The 22,344-nt window shown below is 41.8% G+C and overlaps 1 protein-coding gene and 1 pseudogene across 11 annotated transcripts in view; both read left to right on the forward strand.

The window, feature by feature from the left end:
* Nucleotides 1-22,344, forward strand: part of Phactr1 (phosphatase and actin regulator 1) — a 497,389-nt gene that overhangs the window by 362,711 nt on the left and 112,334 nt on the right. The window lies entirely within an intron of this gene.
* Nucleotides 1-22,344, forward strand: part of LOC124098524 (large ribosomal subunit protein uL30-like) — an 86,922-nt pseudogene that overhangs the window by 56,440 nt on the left and 8,138 nt on the right.

Genomic DNA, 22,344 nt, shown 5'->3' on the forward strand with positions numbered 1-22,344 from the left:
GAGCTTCTGGAGGATGAACGCGGCTTCTTAAAAACAGCTGAGTTAGCAGGGTGAATTTGGGTGGGGACGGTGAGAATGGCCACATGGAGATAGCAGAGGCCCCCTCAGTCCCTTCAGGGTCTCCTCTGGGCTGCAGCAGTCTGTGCTAAGGGCTGGATGTGAAATGATGGTCATATGAATGAGGGATGGCGGTGTCTGAAGGAGAGGAGCCAAGGGAGAGACTGTCCTGGATTGAGATCAGACATCCGCAGCGTGAGGCTCTGGACCTTCCTGAGCTTTGAGTATCTATGTAGGGACATGCACATGTGAATGCTCGTGTGCACATGCATACATGGTCTTACAAGAACTACGGGCAGTATCATGGCCTGCTGAATGCCTGTCATGTGTGTAATGGCATTTGCCTGCGTGCGGATTGGGATCCATCTGCTCCTAAGCCCCGCAGCCCCCATGCGTCGTCTAGGGCTCTTCCTCTGTGTCGGGATTCTTGCCAGCAGGGTTTAAGTGGTAAACAAGCCAATGGAAATTAAGATCAGTTAAAGAAAAACAAAACCCTGAAGAGTTTCAGAACTTTGTGTTCTCCAACTAGGTGTCTTGTGTTTTTGAAAGTTATTTTTAATTAGGGTTGCATAACCTGCTACTGATTAAGCCTCCAGATACTCCTGGAGTTTATGTCTGTAATTAGATGAAGTTGAACTCTCCCAGAGGAGAGGGTGTGTGAGCTTCCTGCACCTCTCATCTCAGGAGACTTCATGACCACCACCAGAAGTAAAGCTTCCAAAACATGTGTGAACATCAGCACCGGTGTCAGTGGGTTAAGACGGCACTTGTAGGTTAGGACATGGTGATCGTGCCAATCGATTGATGATATTGTCTAACTCCAGTAGGGAACCTCTCTGGAGAGACACTCTAACTTCCTTATCAGGCATGAGAATTGTGATGATAGTTGTTGAAAATGTATTAGTAGTTGAGGTTCATTGCACTAATCTTTCTACTTTTAAATACTTTTAAAATTTCGTGGTTTTTTTTAACTTTTAAGGAGAATTAATTTGAAAATTGAAGGATGCTTCTAGGAACCACTGCCCAGAGAGTATGTGGTGTGATTTGAGGGTCACTGGAAGGACCATGCAATCTAGGCTGCTGTTGCCAGCATTAGGTTGACAGTTAATATCATCGTCCTTGGTCCTTTTAAAAATGAGCACAAACTCACTACCTGTGAGTTTGCATAGTGCCTGCACATCTTCATCAGGTACGTTGGTGGTCCGGGTTTCTTTTAATTTGTTAATAAGCAAGCTTCTTAGAAACCAGGAGGAAGTATCTCTAAAATGTCTCGGAAGATGAACTTGTAGTTATCACTTTAAAAAAAGATCAAGAAAGGAGCAAACTTCCTAAGGACCAGAGTTCCTGGAACTCAGGAGAAGGAGAGCATCCCACAATCGTGAAAGAATCAGTAGCTGGACTGTATCCAGCTCCTGGCAGTGAGAATGAAGAGCGTCTCCCTGTCATTGTCCTCTCTGAGTGGCCTAGGACCAGATTTTGGAACAGGAACATTTTTTTTTTCTTTAGGAAATCCAAATCCACATGCTCTCACAATTGGGAGAATAGTTAGCGCTGAATGGGAATCTAAATGAAGGACAAAGAGAGCAAGCTGCTTACCAGCACAGCCTTTCTCTCGCCCAAGTGCAAAGCAGCAAACATTTAAGAGCCTATAATGCACATGGGTCTCTAAAAATGAGAATCTGAAGGCCACTTAAATTTAGATCCTACATCCAGCTCTGTTGAGGGAAAATGAAAGTCAGTACTATCCCCCATGAAATTAGTAGGTATCTCTCAGTTCTTGCTGGCTTGAGGTGAGGGATTTGGGTGGGTGTTTCGTCCCTGGGAATTCCTGAAATTTTGACAAGAGTGCAAATGTCTATATCCATTTCTCTAAATAACAGCAAGTTGAAGTCAAGAAAATGGTGATGAATTGTTTTTGTATCATGTTGCTCTAACGCTGGACGCAACTGTCTCTTCCCTCTCTTTACCCGTGTCCCATGTAAGGCTGTAATCACCGCATTCAGACTCTCAGGGCGGTGTGTGGCGTGAGGCAGGGATTGAGAGCTCAGTCAGTCCTGAGGGGCGTATGTTAGTCAGTGTTGCGCCATTATAACAGATACCTAGGAGAATCAACTTATGAAGACAAAAGGTTTGTTTTGGCTCACACTTTTGGAGGTTCCAGTCCATAGTCGAGAGCAAAGCAAAACCACTCACAAGACAGGCAGCAATGAGGAGAAGAGGAGGGGGCTGGGGTGCCACAATCTTCTTTAAAGGCGTACCCTTAAAGACCTTGTACTAGGCCCCACGCTTCAAAGATTCCCACTTGTGCCACCCTGGAGACCAAGCCTGTAACATGTGGGCCTTTGGGAGACATTCAAGTTCCAAACGATAACAGCACAGTATTTTTAATTACTGGCTTGAGGATGAAGACCCCTGACTCCAAAGTCAGACATCCCAGGTCTTCAAGGGAGGTGGCCTTTTTAACCAGAATGACGGTTGATCTCCCCAAACTCCAGTGACCCAGGAAACGGTGTTCCCCGTGTTTGGCAGCTGCGTCAAGGTCCTCACCAAAAGGACTCCACGAGTCTGGAGCTTTTGAGACACAGCAAGCTCATTTGTGGATCAGTGCTCCCAATTCTGTACCCCTCTCCCTCCCTGCAGCCTGTCAGCCAGAAGCATGTCACTGGGGCCACATCTCCAGCTGACGTGGAAGAGCTGCAGAGCCCAGCTTCCCATATCCTGGGCTTTCCCAGTAAATGGCGTTCCCCGGGGTTTATGTCACTGAAAGAAGTAATACCATCTGTTTCCATTTGTGTTCTTAAATAGATCAATAAAATAATGAGATAAGTACGTTCCCTAAAATACAAAACCATTCGAGAGCCCTCAGAAGCCTATGAGCAGTGGGCCACGGTGGTCAGGAGGGCCCTGTGACCTGGTCAGTTCATTGTTCACGGACACCCCACTTAGCTGTGGACGGTTTGGCCACTAATAAAGTTCAGAACTGTTTTTGTCACCCAGTGGGTTTGGTTTAATTTTGTTTTGTTTTTTGAGTTGCCTAGGCCAGCCGTGAACTCCAGACTCAAGCATTTCTCCCACCTGAGCCTCGTGAGTAGCTGGGGCTAGAGGTAGGTGTGCACCACCTCACCTGGCCCACTTATATTATTAAATATTGTCTCATTTATATCTATAAAGTTTCTTTTTTTCTTTTTGGTGCTGGGGATTGAACCCGGGGCCTCATGTGTGCTAAGTGGGCAGTTACCACCAAGCTACATTCCCAGTTCCTCTATAGAGGCCTTTCGATCACAGACACAGACCTATCTATCATGGTGAGCATAGACTGGGTGGTTAGACAGTAGACCCGTGTTCTTCACAGTTCTGGAAACTGGAAGTCCAAGATCAAGGTGCCTGCTGGGTGGGTGAGGGCACTTCTCCTGGCTTACTGAGGGCAGCCTTCTCGCTGCAGATTGTCTTGGCAGGAAGAGAGCTCTCTGGTGTGACTTGTGAATACCTGACATCTCTTATGGTGCGTCTGTATAATCTATCAGATGGGTCCCCCCAGCATGACCTCAACTAACCTATCTACTTCCCATCCCCACATACCATCACACTGGGGTCAGATCTTGAACCTGTGCATTTGGGGAAGACATGTACAATCCATACAAGTCCCACGTTTTCTAATGCAAGCTAAGAAATTAGAAGGCACGAAAGACCGTCTCTATCCTCTACTGAAACACCAGTAAGATGGTTTTAAAGGGGTAGATGTCCTGTGTAACCAACTAGGACAAAGCACCATAGGAAAGACAGAAGCAGAGAGAAACCCCAGCCAACCTTCAAAGACGGGAAGCGGAGGAACTGACTGAGCAGACTGAGCAAGTTGAGAACTAACGGCAGACAGTGGTGAAGCCCAGGACAGGACAGGGACTCATGCTGATCCATTGAGGTTGTTTCCCGCTTGCTTGTGGCTCTGTATGCTTCGAGAAGGGATTTTCTTGAAAATTCCCGCATACCTCCTCTTTGCTAATTTGGATTTTGAGATTATAACTTATAAATACAATGGTCGTACTTCTATTACTTTTTTTTATAGTCTTGATTTTCTGTTTTTGAGAACAGTGTCTTTTGGAGGTTTTCTAAATTGCCTGTCAGTCACTTTCTAATGCTTCCCAAATGTCATGTATCATTGCTTCTCCCAGGACTTCATCTTCTGTCTCCCCCAACAAAGGAAGAAATATATAATTTCTAAAAATCCATGAAAGTTTCTCTGTGTATTAAAGGATTTAAATTAAAAATGTACAATATTTAGTGCCATATTTCTTATGCTTTAAAAAATATGGTGTTGAACATGGTCCAGGTCCAATCCAGGCCCTCTGTGTGAAGATATTTTCCACATGGAAGGTGTCCAGGTGTGCATCTGAACCTGATTATATTTTGGCATTAGTATTAAGAATTTAATAATATCTAAAAATTTTTACTTATTCAAATAAGATTTCCTTTTTGGAACCCAGACCGAATCACAATGCAAGAAGAAGAAATGATTCAAATGATGTGACTGAATGCACTGTGCATGTGAACTAGAATTTACCAATGCTCTGACTCATGGAGATACTTTTTTGCTTTTATTTGTAAGTAACAATAAACATCAGTGTATCTGGAATCTCGTAAGTGTCAAATGTTTCGGAGGAACAGGAAGAAAGAGAAGGGGAAGGAAGGAACTTGGCTGTTTATTTCTTAAAACATGCAAGAAATATAGGCAACACTTATGTACTGTTGTATATCTCCAAAAGCTAAAAAGGATTTTGAAAGTTTTCATTATGAAGAAATGATAGCTATGTGAGGAGATAGATATGTTTAATCTGATTTAAACATTACGCAATGTATACATCTATTGAACGTGACTTGGCATTCCGTTAACAAATACAGTTTTGGGTTTTTATGTATCAGAAAATTTTAACAATTTTTTAAATGTGCAAGAAAGAATGAAACCATAGGTACTCATAATACATTAGTTGCTAATGGAAACATGCTAAGTGCTGGATAAACCTCTGCTAGGTAACAGAATGAGCAACTCATTCACACCAAGAGAGTCTGAGTCCTTCCCAGTAAAGAAAGAAATTGCCTTCAACAAGCCTCCTAGCCCTGGAGCTGGGAAGTATAACCCACCAGCTAAACAGCCAAGTGTAACGTGCATGTCTGTGCTCACGGAAACATCATAGTCCTGTTGGTAGATAGCATTACTTCAAACCTACAAGCAAGGGACCTGAGGGTTCTGTGACTTGTCCAGGGTCACCCAGCTAGGAAGTGGTGGATATGGAATTTGAGCTTGGGTCTGTTGGATGCCCAAATCAGTGCTCCTAACCAGATAACAAACACTTTACTTCCTGCATTGTACTGGAGATAAACTTTACCCCTAGGCTTTTAAGGTTTGTTAGCTAGGCTTGAAAATTAAAGTGGTGAAAGACAGATCAATAGAAGGAAAGGATTCATGCACTTATTCAACATGTGTTTTACATGACAGGAGAGCTTTGAAAAGGAAATGAGGACCCAAAGACACATTCGAGATGAACACTTGCATACTAAGTTGGGCAAGGATAGCAGATTATGAAAAGGTGACGAGGCAGAGGAGCTTGGTTTTTTTGTACCAGACTTTCGCTGTCTTTGAGTGTGTGGTTGAATGGGGTAGGGAATGGGAAGCCAAACCACCAAACAAAAAAAATCTACATTGTAACCAAAATCAAACTAGCTTGGAGTAGGAGTTTGGGGAGCCCTCCCAGTGATCTGACTGGGTGAATCTCTTTTTTTCTGTAATATTTCTTAGTTGTAGATGGACACAATATTTTATTTATTTATTTTTACGTGGTGCTGAGGATCGAACCCAGCGCCTCACACATGCAGGGCAAGCGCCCAACCACTGAGCCACAACACCCGACTGTGTGAATCTTAATGCAGGGACTCGTGTCACCCGTTCTAGTGGCTCCATGGCTTTGGGACTTAAATATAGTCACATTTATATTCATATTTGACCAAGGAAACTATTACTAGCAGTTCAGAGACTATGTGGGACTTCCAGAGTGTCCTCTGACTCTAAATAGGAGATGGCTTTAGTGCCAGCTTCCAGAAATCTTAATTGCCATGAATTTTTAGGAATCTGAATTTAAATAAAATAGACTTGAAGAGCATAATGGGGTGTCAGAACTGTGTTCTGGCTTCACCACTTTGAAAAAGCTATTCTGAATTTCAAGGAATGTGTGGTTACGTTGCTGAAGTATTTACAAAACACCGACATCAGTGTACCTTTTTGAATTCATTTATTTGATTCATGTTTAATCAGGCATCGTACTGTTATACATCGTACTAGTTGTATAATCAGGTCTCTTGATTTGTTGACATTGTATGGAAATATCACAGTGTCTCATTAGTCATTAGGAAATTAGGTGTTGTGTTTTAACCCCCCAAAATTGTGTGTGTGTGTGTGTGTGTGCTTGTATATATGTTGGTGTAATGTTCTAAAGTTTTATAATCAATTTTCAATAACCATCTCTCTTTTTTTAAATATGCAGTTTTCCGTTTTTGAAGTGCAGTAAGCCTAGTTTTACACCGCTGTTTCAGGGTCCTTACTAAAACACTTCCTACTGCCCTCTGCTCTGAATAATGGCGCTCACAGGGGCTGCCCAGGGGTGTAAGAAGATTTAGATTTTTTTTTTTTGGCTTTAAAATCCCCTCCCATCTCCATTTCTGTGAGCTGAGATTTTTGTCAACCAGCTTCTCACTTTCTAATTTATGTTTCTAATGAGGTATGAAATACGAAGCCAAGTGACGGAAAAAAAAAAATCTGTCTAAATTGTCCCAGGGAGAGTTTACTGCAGGGACTTGGGCTACTCCTTTAGCAGCTCCATCTCTAGCAACTTGGGCTCCATCCCTCCCTGGCTTCCTCTGTCTGGAAGTTTGATCCCGCTAAATGAATGCTGTGCTCTGACGGGATTCCTGGATTCACAAAGAGAAGGAAAATCGGTCAGATATATTTCAAATCATTAGGAAGGGTGAAATACCTCTCACTTAAAATAAAACAACATAAAGAAAAAAAGATGGACTGAGTATCAGCATCATTCTCTTGTTTTCTTTGAACTTGAAAAAGTTGACAGAATGTGGAAGTCTTTTTCTTCCGTTAGCCTCACACCGCAATCTGGAGGACTTTTTATTTTTCTAGCATATTTTTGCTAAGCAACCATGAGCTCAATATGAAATTTCATAGTTCCATGAAGGCAAATTAAAATTTCCACTGAACTTCTCATAAACCAATAATGTGAGGCTTAAAAATAGTTTAATGACCTCATTAGACAGCTCATCCAACCTGTGGATTTGTACAGGTGCATTTTAAAGTAACCTTTAGGTGTATTTTAAAAAAATTTGTTTTAAAGCTTGTTATGCTCTGAATAAAGCCAATCCTGTCAAATTCCCACCTCAACCCCATGAGACTTAGATTTTTTTTTTAATTTCTTTTTTCCTCTACCAATCTATTTCTTATATTTGAAGTCTTGGTAGTAGAAGAAAATTCTGTATTTTCCCAATGTCCCAATAATTTAATTGTAGGCAGTTTTTACAAATGCAATCTTCATGTAAGTTTTTGAAGGTGTGATTTCCTTATTTGCAAAATTTGCATCTATGCAAATGAGGAAATGAAAGTGACATTAAAATGAACATTTAAAAATATAAAGATCATACTTTTACTGATGATGGAGCAAATCCCATTACAGGTGTTTTTAAAATAATAGCAGAACCCTTATGTGCAGCATTTTAGTAGTATTTCTTACATAGAGTATTCTCACCTAGAATATGTAAAGCTAGACCTCAGCTATCTGCTCAGCTATCTGCTCCAGCTATCTGGATTTCATTCTTTCTTTCCTAACAGTTTTGTTTTTTGTTTTTTGGTGGTTTTTTTTTTTTTTGCATCCTGTGTTCAAGGCACAGAACCAGGCATTGTGACAGCCTTTTGACCCTGTAACTTCTCTGTATGTCTCTGTTTTTCCATCCCCTTTGCTGTGGGTACCTCTAAGGGTCATTGCCCTATGTTCTCATCTGATTTCCTTTCTCTGGGAAGCCCATTTCTCCTTGAACCCTGGTCATCTCTTTGTTTCTGACTTCTTGCCATTTCTCAAGCTGACCATAAGATGTCTTCATTTGGAGATTCCAGCTCATTCCAAAAATAACCCCACCTCCCCCATCCCACCCCCAGCACAATGCAGGCTGTTCCCAATGTCCCCACTGAGGTTCCAGTACCACTCAAGTTTATTCAAAAGGGGATTTAATATAGGCATGGGTGCTGAAATGACGAGGGAATGGAAAAGTGACACAAAGTTGCTTGAATACAAGCAATTAAAGTACAGGAAAGGTGTGGGGGTAGGGTCAGGGTTGGAGATTTAGAGCAGAGGCTCAGCCACAGGCCTGAAGATTCAAATGCACAATGACATCACCTGGTAATCCTTGGGAGAGGGTAATCCCTAGCAAAGGTATAAAAGGAGGACATTAGTCTCTCATCACAAAGGGTTCAAGGATGAAGCTAAGAAAAGAATTGAGTTACTGAATCAGAGGTCTCAGAACTAGAATTCTCTGGCAAAGCAATACGAGCCCTGATTGGCCCTCCTTGTCAATCACCCCATCTCCAACGCCTGGTGCTGTGCCTTGAACACAGGGTGTGCTAAAAACACAACCTGTACAAAGAATGAATGAATGAAATCCATACACAACTTACCCAAAATGTGATCATTTATTTGAAGCAGATAGTCGAGGTGTGGTTAGTCTTCTTGAGTGATGTGAAATCCCATCCTGAAAGTTCAGAGCATGGGATCCAGAGCAACATTGGTTCATTCATTCATTCATTCATTCATCTTGCAGTGCTGGAGATCAGACCCAGGCCTTACACATGCTAGGAAACTGTTCTACCACTGAGCTACATCCCCAGGCCCATTTTTTAATTCCTCCCATTAATATCTCCATGTTTCAAAATCTTCTTCAACTTTCAAGGAGCTTCTGCCTCATTTAATTTGGAAATGTACAGCATTCCACTTTGAAAATAATAATTAAAACATTTTGAAAGCTTCCCCAAATGGTCAGGTAGACCTGCTTAATATTTTAAGGTACAATTCAGTGATCTGATCATACCTCATACACAAACAACCTTCTCTTCATTTTCTTGTGTTCTTTTTATAAAGTAGAAAGGGGCTTTTGCAAAGCCAGGAGTATTTTAGAAGCAGTTTGAATTCAGCTGTCACTCAAAATTTGACCTTCATGATATTTCCCAATCTTTTTTCCTTCAATATCCTTCCCTAGAACCATTTTAAGTAAAAACAGTGCATTAGATCCCCTTCTGAGAAAAGAAATTCTGATGGCCTTTCTGGGAAAGTCAGGATATTTTCAATCCACATCTAAGCCAAGGCTTCTTGCCCTGACATAGAGGTTCAGGCACTAAGCCACTCAAAAGAACCTTCCAGAATCAGTAACTCCTAATAGGCTGTAATGAGTTGGTAGGAGAACTGGTGTGGGTTCCTCTGATTCTGATTAGCTTGCGGAGCTTCCTAGCTTAATTGTCCGTGATTCAACCTCTGCCTTCCCTTCCAGTCCCCCTCAGGCCCCATCTGGAGGGGTCCACGCCCTCAGCTGAATCCAAGTAGCCCTAATCCCTCCTCATCCCTCAGCCCTGAGCTTCTCAGCCTTCTCAACAGACCTGGGCCCTCATTTAGACCATATTCTGCAAACATCCAAGGCCCCTACCATCCACTGTGTCCTCCCCGAGGCAAAAACCTAGCAGGTGTCTATTCATGATCTCGTGGGTGACATCGCGATGGCAGTTATTATTTATGTCATTATGGGGTACAACTACCTTTGGAAAGCATTAGGGGGGAAATCGCCACTGAGGCTGCTGAGGTGCAAGGTTCTTTGCAAAGCCCGGAAACATTAGGCATTTGAATTTGGTTCGGTTTGGTTCTTGTCCATTTTTCCTTTCATTCAGTAAACACAGAAGGAAAAGAGTCATTTTTCAAGATGTCTCTTGGACTCAAGTTAATGGAATATGCCTAGGACCTAAGGCTAACCCTGCGTCATAATTGCAACGATGCTCCGTATAGATAAATCCCTGAAGAAGTGAACTGTTTGGACAGAAGCCGTCTTAATTCAGAGATCGCCCATTAAAAATGGGACTTTTGAAAGTTACTTCACTAGTAGGTTTCAACTGTTTGGATTAGGTCATCTATCAAACTTTGTCCACCTTCTTTTATCTGAAATAAAAATAAAGCAAAGCTCAGGCTTGCGCATTTGGTCATTCTTCTTGTTTGAACCCCAGGCTGTGCTGCCAATCATCCTTCTCCTGGGCCCCGAGTCCTGACCCTCCGGAAACCCAGACCTGAGAGTGCAGCCTCCAGGTCAGGGAGGGAAACGGCCCTCTCTTGGACTCACTGGCGAAACCACAGCGGCAAAGCCTTGTCCTCCTGGGCTGGGAACGTGGCAGGACTTGGGAAGGGATAAGGAACGCGGAAGGAGGGGCTTCTAACCCTCTTGGGGTCTGAGCTTTAAAAATGGAGCAGGTTTTTTGCAGGCAACATGGAACAGTGACAGAGAGACAAAGCCAGACACTAGTTAAAGACAGATTTTGCCCAGTACTGCTGCAGTAGGGGAGAGACCTCTGTGTAACCTGAGCTTAGCTCTGTGGGAGCAAAATGCAAGAGGCCTCTGAAACTCCGGGGGTGTGCTAAAGGAAAGGACTGAGGTCCCCCGGGGTGTCAATAGGCGCTCCTGTCTGCTAACTGGTGCTTGGGGAAGTTAGACTCCTATCTTCCCAAGAGACTAGGTTGCATTTCAAAGGCATGGCTCCCAGGTCATGATAGCATGCACCTCAGAAAACTTTTAAACTTCACAAGTTTAAAAGTTTTCTGAGGTGCATGCTATCAGAGAAGGATGTTTAGGGGCCCCTCATCAGTCGTTGGTTTGCACAAATCATGAATTCTTCTGGCAGCTTTGAGCTTTCTCAGGCAGGTATTTTAAGGGAACTGTGACTGTTTTCCTAGGGACATGGCTTTGAGCTGCTAGAGGCTATGCTGAAAGTTGGAGTCCTTACAGGCCACGTGGAGGCCGGGGAGAAAGCGGCTCAGGGGTGCCTGACTAGAGTTTAGTCAAGGAGCCGGTCTTTGTGCACACCCTGGGAGGAAATCTAAGGGCACAGTGAGATGGATGTCAGGGGACCTCACTGGGCCACCACCCAGCAGGAGCATGTCCTTCCAGGGTGACCTTGGAGCCTCCAGTTGTATGTTAATGAGGACCCTGTCACTGGGCCAACAGCTAGCATTTGTTAAGTGACTCATTTTTAAGGATGCCATTCCTGGCTGTCCCCTGAGATTTTCTTCTCTGTAAAGTCAAAGTCTTGTGAGGAAGAGTTAGGATTTTAAAGTTCCGCATCCAAAGTTAGGGTGAATTTTATTCATCTGGAGCTTCATTAAATCAAGGAGCAGAAGCTTGAACATGGCACGAAGCCATGTATTTTGCCTGTATATGGAAGCCACAGTTTTAAACTTAGCTTTTTAAAGAAATCACATCAAGGGTTCATTTTGCCATTGTCTTTTTTTTTTTTCCCCCCTGCAAATGTGAAGGTTTGTTCCTCTGCCTTTTGGTTAGGAGAAAACTCTAATTCTCAAAGTCTTTTCCCTTGAGACTTCTACAACAAGGGTTAGCAAATCATGAGCCAGGGCCAGCTCCATCCCACTGCCTTCTTGTTAATAAAGCTTTATTGGGACAGCCATATTTGTTCGCTTGGGTACTGTTGTGTGTGTGGCTGCTGTCTGCTCTGAGTGTTTCCCTCGGGGACGGTGTGGCCTGCAGAGTCTGAAGCACTAGCTGGCTGGCCCCTACACAACAACTTACAAACCCATGTTCACATGTCCAGAGGAGGGCCGTCTTCCATGACACTCAGGTTGTCTGTCCATTTCAATCATGACTTTAGAAAACTTGCACAGTCCAGAGGGCTACCTTCGTTTTCTCAAAAATAACTTACATTTGAGGAATTCATCTTGAAGGAACAATGGTGGCTTACGTGTTTCTCTGCAGAGAAGGAAGGAGTCCAAGTACCTTCAGGAGCCAGGTTTCCTCAAACTAGCAACAGTCCTTGGCTCGCATCATTAAAGACCCTCATCAGACCCAGAGGAGGAAGGTACAGACACTCGCAGTAGAGCCCTGTTCTTCACTAGTTAGAAAGAAACCTGCGGAGAAGTCTCTATTCCGAAGATAAAAATAAAACAATAGACTTTTCTTTCTCTATAACATGTAGCCTTGTAGCCTTTCCTTTCCATGAAATCCAGCCCCACTTTCCCTCTGTCAAGAAAACAAGCCTCATCCTGAAGGATCCAAGGAGGCTTCTAGCTTGTGATTGATCCTGTGTCCCGAGGTGAAGAAATAGTGACTTTTAAAAGCATTTAGGCTCACAACCAAATATATAACATATATATAATCTCTATCTTAGATATGTATATAATCTCTTAGATATATATATAATCTCTATAGATTCTCATAATTTTCTTCTCCCTAAGTTTTGACACATTATGACTAAAGCTGCTCACCTTGTATCTATTACTATAGTTAACAAAACCAACCAACAAATAAACAAAAAAAACAGAACTTACCCAGTGCTGGTGAGGATGTGGAGAAGCCCGAGCCCTGCCCACTGTTGGTGGGAATGTAGAATGATCCCTTGGCTGTGGAAAACAGGGTGGTGGTACCTGGAAAAGGTGGAAATGGAATTCCTATGTGATCCAACATTTTCTTACACTTCTGGTTGTATATCCAAAATAATTGAAAGCAGAAACTTAAAGAAATATTTAGACATCCATGTTCATAGCAGCTTTATTTGCAAAAGTTAAGAGGTGGAAGCAACCCAAGTGTCTGTCCATCAACAGACGGAGGGCTAAACAAAATGTGGCATGTATGACAATGGAATATTGTTCTGCTTTAAAAAGAAAATCTCAACACATCATACAATGTGGATGAACCTTGAGGGTGTTACACTGAGATAAATTAGTTGAAAAAAGACATATAATAAAAAATTAAAAAAAAAACACAGAAGAACAAGAAGAATAAGACAGATACTATATGAGTCCACTCTATGAAGTACTTAGACTGGTCAAATTCATAGAGACAGGAGATAGAATGATAGTTGCCAAGAGTTGGGAAATAGTGGGGACTGGGGAGTTTGTGTTTGGTGGGTATAGAATTTCAGTTTTGTAAGGTGAAAAAGTTCTGGAGATGGTTATACAACAATGCAAATATATTTAGTACTACTGAACTACATTATAAATATTAGGATGATATATTTTATATGTATTTTACAACAATTTACAATAATGTTTTTTAAAAAAATCAAACTGATGATGTCATTGAACTTCTAATTTTGATGCAATGTGTGACAGAATCCAGGCCAAGTGTCTATTTAAACCCTGTCTGCATGGTGTCGCAGCGGTTAGTTTCTCTCATTATTTTGCCAGGTGATGGGATAAAAATCGGGTGAAGCTGATGGATCTATTTGCATCACTTGTTTCTGTATTGCGAAGATGTGACCTCAGGCAAGCTTCTCTGTTAACCTGGTGCCGGGAACCAGCAGAGCCCTCTTAATGAGTTTGCCATAAAGAACAGGCATTGGCCCTTTCTGTCCATTGAGATCATCTTGATTCTCCTCAGAACCAAATATTTCCTTCCCTCACCCACTCAGCCAAGATGGCACTAAGAATCAGACTCTGAATTCTAAATTACCACCTTAGCCCTTTGCCCACATCCACCCAACTTAACAGGAGCCCCTCTGCAGAACTGAGAAACTGCTGGACCCTATTAAGGAACAAAGCTCCATTTGTGATGTCATAATAACTCAGTCCAAGCAAGCGAAAGGAACGAGTTCTGCCGTTTCTGTTGTGAGCTCAGGGTTGCATGTTGGCCAGCTTCCCCCAGACATGCCCCCTGGACTTCAGAAGCCACGCAGAACTGCTCATCAGAAACAAAACTCAGAAGTCGTTACCACGAAAGACGAGGAGTTCAGAAGTCTTGAGTATTCTTTTAGGGGAGCATGGGCTGCCCGGTCTCCTGCCCTGTCATGGTGGTGAAGACAGGGGGCATCGTGAGAATAAGCAGTGCCTCTAGGAGAGCTTTGGGCAGTACTGTCCTTCCAGACCTTTCTTCTCCATTGCACACATGATGAGACTTCTGCTTTCTGGGTTTGCAGTGGTCCAATTTTTTCAGTTTTCCCAATTGCAGATTGGGGAAATGTTTGATTCACAATTTAAATAGTCTGGGAACTTTTTTTTTTTCAGGGAGTACCAAACATTGATTTTTTTTTCCTAATACAAATTAATAATTCAGTTCTCCTGTTGGAAGATAAGGGGTATTTGGCCATACTTGTTTTTATTACCAGCTGATGAATGCTTGCATGAAATACAGACAAATCCAGACCCTGTTTCAGGTTTTATTTTTTTTGGGGGGTGGGGAGGACATTATAATTGTACATAATAGTTGGATTCATGGTCCATCTCTGTTTGAAGCATCTTGTCATGCAAGATGGAAAGGCTGAGACAGAAAAAGCAGAAACAAAACAAAATATGTTTATTGTGCAGAATAGGAAGAGAGATTTCTAAATTACTGGACTTTTTCTTAGATTTGGAAGTTTTTTGTTATCCAATTAAAATATAACTTAGAACAATTAAAAAAAATAGAAAACATAATGAATACTGTGTGTATTGAACAAATTGTGTTGGTAATTTAACAACCTTCCCCAAAAGAGAACTTGAGGCCCAGATGGATTCACTAATGAATTCCTTCAAATATTTAAGAAAGAAACAATACCAGTCTTACACAAAAAACTGACTCCAGGCACCAGAAGAAGAAAGCAACAGATTTTTCAACTTGTTTTAGAAAGCCAGCATAAACTAGGGAGCATATCATAACGAAGATATTATAAAACAGGAAGGTTACAGGCCAATATCTCACTCTGTATGAAGGTGAAATTTTTGCATACAATATTAGAAAATTGACTCCAATAGGGTATTTAAGATAACATATCACAATTAAGTTGGGATTGGTATTGGTAAGGCAGAATTGTTTAATATTCAAAATCAATATTATTCATACTACCAGCAGAAGGGGAAGATCTTATGATCAAATATAGATAAAATTTTAATAAAATTCAATATCCATTTAAACTTAAGCAAGGTAGGAATAGAGCTTCTAAACTCTGATATAAGGTACTGCTAATAAATAAAGAAATGCACATATCAGAAATGCAGATATCAGATTTATCCATGAGGTAGTAAACGATTATCCCCTGAGATTAGGAGAAAAGAAGGGTGTGATCATTCTCTTCAACATGGTGTTAGATGACCTAGCCAACATTATAAAGAAAGAAAAGTTAATAAGGGGATTAAAGATTAAAAAGCGACAAATAAAACCATGGGGTGTGCATTCTAAGAACAAATTACATACCTAGAATACTCAATAAGATCTGATAACCTCACAGAAGTCCCTGTGTGAAGGTCAGTACAACCAACCCTCCATATCTATGAGTTCCTTGTCCATGAATTCAACCAATCACTGTGAGAAAATTTAAGGGGAAAAAAATAGTATCTGTACTGAACATATACAGACTCTTTTCCTTGTCATTATTCCCTAAGCAAAATAGTACACACTCACTTACGAGGCATTTACGTTGTATTAGTATTGTAAGTAATCCATAGATTACTTAAGACATCTAGTAGGATGTGCATGGGTTATATGCAAATGCTACACCATATATGCAAATACTATAGTGCTTTAAATAAGGAACTTAATATCTGCATACAATCCCTTAGATACTGATGGATTGCTGCATATAAAAATATTATTTCCACATGTCAGCAACAAGTATTGATAAATAATTAAGTAGCATTTATAAGAAGATCAAAAAATATGAAGAGATGTACTATATGGACTGGAAGACGCAATATTATAAAAATGTCAATCCTTCCCAGTTTATCTCTAGTTTCAAAGCAATAGGTTTTTGATGGAAATTGACAAGCCAGTTCTAACATGTGCATAGAAAGTCTAAGCTCCAAGAAGAGCGAAGGCAATGGAAGAACTAAGTTAAGGACATGAACTATTAGAGTTAAGAATAATCATGAGGCTATGGGGATTTAAATAATATGGTATAGATGAAGACACCTTGGAACAGAAGAAAGTGTCTAGCTGTAGAGCCGCACATACCTAATCACCAAATTCATAGCAGAATTACCACCACAGTGAAACAGGGCCCATACAATAGATGATGCTTAATCAATCCATTATTTTTTAAAAGCAGTTATTCCATATCTCCTCCTTCTGAGCTTCTCTGTTCTGCTTTGGAGTGAAAGTCTTGCTGCAGCTCAGTATTCCAAGCGTAGGCATCAGAATCCACAGCACATCTGCATCTGGCTCTCGCCTCCTGCCATGACTGTTGAGGAGTAACTGGGCAGATGTTTGTGTTCCTAAATATGGATATTACTTTACCATATACATATAAAAGAAGAGAGTGAGATTTTATTTCCTCTGGACAGCTTAATTTTTCCCAAAAGTGAGAGAATTCTAATGAAGGTTGAGAATTCCTAATCCAAAAATCCAAAACCCAAAATATTCCAAAATTCTAAACTTTTTGAGTGCCAAGGTGATGGCACAAGCAGAAAATCCCACACCTTGACCTCTTGGGATGGATCACAGTCAAAACATAGGTGCGGGCTGGGGATGTGGCTCAAGCGGTAGCGCACTCGCCTGGCGTGCGTGCGGCCCGGGTTCGATCCTCAGCACCACATACAAACAAAGATGTTGTGTCCGCCGAGAACTAAAAAATAAATATTAAAAATTCTCTCTCTCTATCGCTATCTCTCTTGCTCTCTCTAAAAAAAACATAGGTGCACTCAAAGTACTGTTTAACATTACCTTCAGACTATAAGGTATAAACCTTAAGTAAATTTCGTATCACTTGGGCCCCCTCACTTAGAGAGCTCAATCTCTCTCTCTCTCTCTCTCTCTCTCTCTCTCTCTCTCTCTCTCTCTCTCTCTCATACACACACACACACACACAGTATGTAGAGACATCAGAGAGATGCTCTTTCTGAACACATGCACTGATATATATATAAATATATATAATGTATATTCTAAAATCTGGACAAAAAATCCCAAATCTAAAACATTTTTGGTTCCAAGCATTCTGGATAAAGGATCTTCAATCTGTAATAACATTCAGAGATTATTGGGTTTTATGTCAAGACAGTGTACTTGGTCTTCATGTGAAATCTCATTCAATAACAACAGCAAAACTTAATGATTTAAGACATGACCACAGTTTATAAGTGTCATGGACTGAATGTGTATTTCACCGCAAAATCCTAACCCAGGGTATGACTATGTAACGACGTAAAGGTAAGTGAGACTGTAGGGTGAGGCCCTGATCTGTTAAGATCAGTGTTCTTAGAAAGAGAGACACCAGAGAGATGTTCTTTCTGAACACACACACTAAGGGAAGGCCATGTGAGCACATAGAGTATCTGCAAACCACGAAGAGGGCCCTCACCAGAAACCAAAAGGGCCAGCTTCTTGATCTTGGGCTTCTGGCCTCTAGAACTGTAAGAATATGAATTTCTATTGTTCAAGTCAAAGAGTCTGAGAAATTTGTTACAACAGCCCCAGCAGACTAATACATCGAGGGTATAAAAAATCTGCCTGAGCTCAAAGAATTGTATGTTTAGTTCTTCTGTGCATACACTGTGGCCTGTTTGTACACACTTGTTCATTGGCAGGTAAGCTGTGTGGCATAATCCTGGTGTGAAGGGCTGTGGAGTCCAGTGAATAACAACACACTTAGGCATTCACACACAGGAATCACATGGCCTGGGTTCAAATTCAGCTCTATACCTTGGGCATCATCTTATTCTGCCAAATAGAGGTCAGAGTGCCAACCTCCCAGAGCTGTGAGATTCACATAAAGTTCAGCCCAAGGAGTGCACAGCGTGTGGTTCCCAATACACAATGAATGTTACCATGGTGATGATCCGGAGAATGGCATCTTCACACAAAATGAACTACTCAAGCAGAATGTCTGTCTGGGTAGACATCTGACATATCAAAGTGTATTTATGATTTTTTAAAAATGTAGTTTACTACTATTAGCTGACTTTAATTCTGATTGTAGATGATAACAAATAAAGCCCCTCAATCAGAGATGGGGGTATAGCTCATTGGTGGGGAGCACAGGTTCCATCCCAGCACCAAAAAAAGAACCCAACAATAAAAACCCCCAGTCTAACGCTGCTGTCTTTTCTGTGACTTTAAAGAGTCAGAGAAGTAAGATTTTAAAACCCTCCCCAAATCTTAACCCTGTTAAGATCAGCAGCAGGTTTGATTCCAACCAAGAGGAGAAAAGCAAGCCGCGAAGCGGACAAGCTTATTTCCATGAACTTGGCACCACAGGACACTTTGAACAAGGGCGCTATTATTTTTTAGGTAACAGGTGGTAGCGAGGGTATTAAGCTGTTCTGGGCAGAATTTCAGATTTCCATTCTTTAGTGCCTGAGGCAGCGCACTTCTATCACAAAGCAATCAATAACAATTAGGTGTCTGGAATGGAATAGTCCACCATTATGCTTCCCGCGTCTGAAGGGGATAAACTCACTTAACCAGCCCTCAATCAATGAATTTCCCTTTTATTCCTGGGGGGAGTATTCGAGGCGGCAGAAAACATAGTGGAAGTGTGAATGGTGGATCTGAGCGCAATCACAAAAAAATTAGATGTTACGACACACCCTCTTCTTGCAAGTTATAGAAGCAAGCCCCAAAGCACAAGCCTTGATTTCTAATATCAACACTCAACACCTTCATTCTCTCTCCCTGCAGGGGGGGGGTCACTTTGTTTCATGTCTAATGAAAAAGTGTGTCGTAGGTGGGAGAACAAAGTGAGGATTGTAAATGGAGCTTCCTGTCAGTAATTCTTCAGATCTTGGTGTTATTAAATAATTTTAGATCCTGTTCCTATAAGAGCAGCTAATAAATGGAGAAGAGATGACTTCTCTTCTGTCTTGCAGATCTCAGATGGCACAGCTGATACTTCCTTTGTTAGAATTTGGTTTCAAGTTTCCTGCGCAGATTAGAATAGAGAGAGAGAAGATGGAATCAGCAAATTAGATCATAAACTCTCCTGCGTGCACTTGGACAGCGGTACAGCCTGGGACTGGCAGCTGTCCCCTCTCTGTTGCCTCTGATGGGTCACTTTAAGGAAGTTCTTGAAGAATTCTGAAGCCTGACTTGTGTAGAGTCGCTTGCTTCTCGGACTTTCTATTAGCACTTTCAACCCAACATTTCAGGCCCCATCTTGCTCTCTGGAGACCTGGAAGAAGCCTAAGTTGATATTAAGAGCCATCCCTCCATGCTTGTGCCTGACCTACTTAAAGAAGTGCCCAAGAAAAGGTGCATTGTGGCATTTATTGCCTTAGAATGGCCCTTTCTTTCACTAGCAGGAGCTAGTTCACTGGCCACGCTGCATGATCTCGTTCTATGGTGGCCAAGGTTTTATTCCCCTTTGGAGACAATTGCAATATACAAAGAGAAGCAGAGCTAGTGAAAATGGCCTTTGAATATCTTTGTTTGGGGGAAATAAAACATACACTGAAAAACCAGGTTAAGTGTTGACATGAGTTTAGCAGGACATGCAGTTTAGCAGACGTACCATGTAACCAGGGCCCAAGACAAAAACGTGAAGCATTGCTAGCACCCAGGTCCCCCAGTGCACCTCTCTGACTGCAGCTTCTCCTCCTCACCAGAGGTGGACACTGCCCTGATTATTATTGTCATCACACCCCTGCTTTTCTTTCCTCTGTGGTTCTAAATCTTAGAGATGCACATATCTAAAATGATGTACATAGTTTTGCCCATTTTTGAGCTTTGTACAAATAGAACCATTGTAAATGTGTTCGTCTTGTTTTTTTCACTCAAGATTGCTTGTAAGATTAATTCATTTCTGTGTTTGCCTTTTAGTTTTAAAACAGTCAATGTAGAAGTCAAGAAGATTGTATGACGGCAGAACCATCACCTAAGAGTTACTAAGCTTTGCCCATATCTGTTACTTTTTTCTGAAGCGTTTTAAAGTAAATCACAGACATCTCTAATCATGTATCTCTAAAAAAAAGAAAAGGAAAGGAAAATGTCCTCTATAACCATAGACTATTTTTTTTTCAGTTTTTATTTTTATTGGTTCTTTTTAGTTATGTACATGACAGTAGACTTCATTTTAGTATCATTGTACAAGCACAGAATATATCTTGTTCTAATTAGGACCTCATTCTTACGGATGTACATGGTGGGGGGTTCACTGTGGTGTATTCATATAAGTACAGAGGAAAATTATTTCGGATTCATTGCACTCTCTTGCCTTTTCCTATTCCCCTGCCTGCCCTTCATTCCTCTTTGTTTAATTTACTGAATATCTTTGTTTAATTTGCTGAATATCTTTGTTTAATTTACTGAATATCTGTTCTTCCCCTCTTCTCCGTGATTGTGGGCTAACTTCCTTCCATTTATCAGTGAACACATTTGACTTTGTTTTGGGGGGCTGGTTTATTTCACTTAGCATGGTAGTCTGCAGGTCCGCATAATTCCCTAACATGGTCTGATACCCAGTCTATATTTGCGTAGTTGACCCCAAAGTTCTTCGTCAGCTGGTTTCTTCCAAACCAGGATGCAGTCGAGCTCCGTGAAGAAGGTATTTTTCATAGCACGGCTTACGGCTTTCTATGGGCTGTGTCCCTTCCTTTTCACAAATAGCTCATCAGCTAATAGGACTCCTATGAGGTCTGGCAAAGAGGGGAACAGACACCGCCCCAGTATTGGTCACATGCTTTGCTTTCCAAGTCTGTCACTGCAGAGGAACTATGCCGTCTGAATTGCAGTCATCAGACATACTTAAAATCCGTTACGTCAAAGCCAGAATTGTCACATGGGGCAGATACTGTGGTATTGGGCTCCTTGGGGTTAAACAAGTCTGTGGCTTTATTTATAGGGAATGTTCATGAGGCTGATCCACCAAAGGTGCTCATCCGAGTGCAGGGATCTGCTGCCTGAAGTTCCCCCAAGACCAGAGGAAGACAAGGAGGTAGAGAGCTGATCAAATTGCACCATTAGGATCATCCCAGCCAGTCATGATGTCTTTGCTTGATGTGACAGGACTTGAGGATTTCAGTTGTGTTTGATTTATTTACCAAAAAGTTCCTTACAAAAGAGTTTAACCCCTCAGCTAGAGTCCTCCTTCAATATCTATGGGGGATTAATTCTAGGACACCCTCCCCACAATCCCCAAACCCATGGAGCCTCAAGTCCCCTGTATAAAATGGCACAGTATTTACATAGTCCCTACCACATCCTCCTGGGTGCTTCAAATCATTTCTAGATCACTTATAATAATGCAATGTAAAAGCATCGTATGAAGACGGCTGCTATATAGTGTTGTTTCAGGAATAATGACCAGGGTGAAAAGTCTGTGTGTGACCAGCACAGACACAAATCTGTTTTTCCTGACTGTTTTGAGCTGCAGTTCTGTTGGTTGGACTTACTAAGGTGAAACCTGAGGCAAAGCGCAGACTGTGTACCCAGCTGATCCTCCATAAAAGGGTCTTGTGGTCCAGGGAATTGGTGGGGAGGAGTGGGTTAATCCAGCTGCTTTCTTTCCTTGGAGTCTTCCTGGAGCCTCCAGGGTGCTGCGAATGCTGCAGTCCCCCCTGTAGCATGTGGCACTTCCTCAAATCACTTGTCCTCAGAGTGCTTTTCTCCAGACACCCACAGAACAGAGTTTGGGAAGTGCTGACCTAGACGGGTTGGATCTCACCATCTCAAACAGCATTATTACGTAAGTCGTCTCAGCTTTGGCCTCATGGGCCACAAAGAGCTTGCCCCAGCTCAGTACTTAGCCGCTTCCATGGTTGGGTCACCATGTTGGACATGAGGAATGTTCTTCACGTGCCCTAGTGTTGTAGAGACAAACAAGGCAGGGCACCAAAGATAGCAGGAAACGGTTTTATTTGGCTGCCGCCGGGCTCAGAGGGCACAGCTTTTGCTGTAATCAATCAATCCCCTGAACCTCAAGTTCAGGGAGTTGCAGAATTTTATACCCAGCATGGAAGGGGAGGGGCTCAGAAGTCCACAGTCTGCAGAAGTTCACATAAAAGCAGCTTTTTCTTTCACTGTTCTGGGCAAGTTAACTCTTCAAGGACAACCCCTGAGAAGGGGGGAGCTTCTTCT

This window comes from Marmota monax, unplaced genomic scaffold, assembly GCF_021218885.2.
Source record: "Marmota monax isolate L192 unplaced genomic scaffold, Marmota_monax_Labrador192_F-V1.1 WCK01_AAM20220418_F8-fsc00029, whole genome shotgun sequence".
Lineage (NCBI taxonomy): Eukaryota > Metazoa > Chordata > Mammalia > Rodentia > Sciuridae > Marmota > Marmota monax.